This window comes from Bison bison, unplaced genomic scaffold (assembly GCF_000754665.1).
Source record: "Bison bison bison isolate TAMUID 2011002044 unplaced genomic scaffold, Bison_UMD1.0 scf7180017854344, whole genome shotgun sequence".
Classification (NCBI taxonomy): Eukaryota; Metazoa; Chordata; class Mammalia; order Artiodactyla; family Bovidae; genus Bison; species Bison bison.
Window position 1 is genome coordinate 5,082 of NW_011484917.1, and position 956 is coordinate 6,037.

A 956-nucleotide genomic window follows, 5' to 3' on the forward strand; every position below is an offset into this window, starting at 1 on the left:
CTTGGGACTGAACCAGTGGGAGGAAGATGCCTGGGAATGTCGGTGGGAAGTGGTTCTCAGGAGCCACGTTCCCCAGATGCTTCCACACTTTGCCAAGTTTGACCTTCCTCCAGACGCGGGAAAGCAGTTTCACGGTCAGGTTTGTCCTTTCCAGGCATCACTGCCTACAGCATGGGGAGTTCCTGAGGAGCCAGTGACCAGGGTGTGGGTTGGGTGGCCATTGAGGCTGGTGAAACACTCCAGGCCATCAGGGGTGCTGGCCTGAAGTAGGGCAGATAAAGTGCTCAAAGTGGTCCTAACCCAGTCCAGGCCCCCAGGCCCATTGTGGGCTCCTGGAAGGACCTCCTGCTAAACCCACTTCTGGACTCCAGTGTCAGTCAGAACTCAGCCGGGCCACTGTTAACAACCTCGCAAGAATGTGAAGCCATCTGACTCTGCTGAAAAACCCTATACGGATCCAACAAGGCCTTAGGGGACACAAACCAAGCGTCTGATCCAGACACTCATCTTTCCCTCTTCAGGTCCCTTCTAACTCGTCTGCACTCTGGGCCCTTCTGCCTGGACCGTCTCTGCTTCCTCGCTTCACTCGGAGCCCCATTCCTAGGGAGGCCTGACCCCACATCGGGTCAGATGGTTCCTCTCCACCGGCTCAGTTTCTCGCTCCGATCGCCCTACACTGCAGAGCTTTGCTCCTGTCCACTCCCCTCCCCGCCCAGATCGGGGGCTCTAGGAGTGGCGGCAGGGACGAGTGTCACTTTCCCTGCTGGAGCTGGGGCCAGGCGCACAGAAAGGCTCTGGGAGTCTTCCTCACTGGAGCAGACGGGGCACAGATCAGGCTGTTTCTTCCAGCAGCTCAGCTGCTGGGTGAACGTGTGTGGTGCACGAGAGCATGGTGGCCTCGGCCGCCGCGACCAGAGACCACCTGCCTCTCAGACGGAGAAGGCCCAGACCCCCGC

At 59.3% G+C, this 956-nt stretch overlaps 1 protein-coding gene across 1 annotated transcript in view; it reads right to left on the reverse strand.

Moving 5' to 3' along the window:
- Positions 1 to 956, reverse strand: part of SSR4 (signal sequence receptor, delta) — a 5,561-nt gene that overhangs the window by 1,344 nt on the left and 3,261 nt on the right. The gene's annotated exons all lie outside the window — the stretch shown is intronic.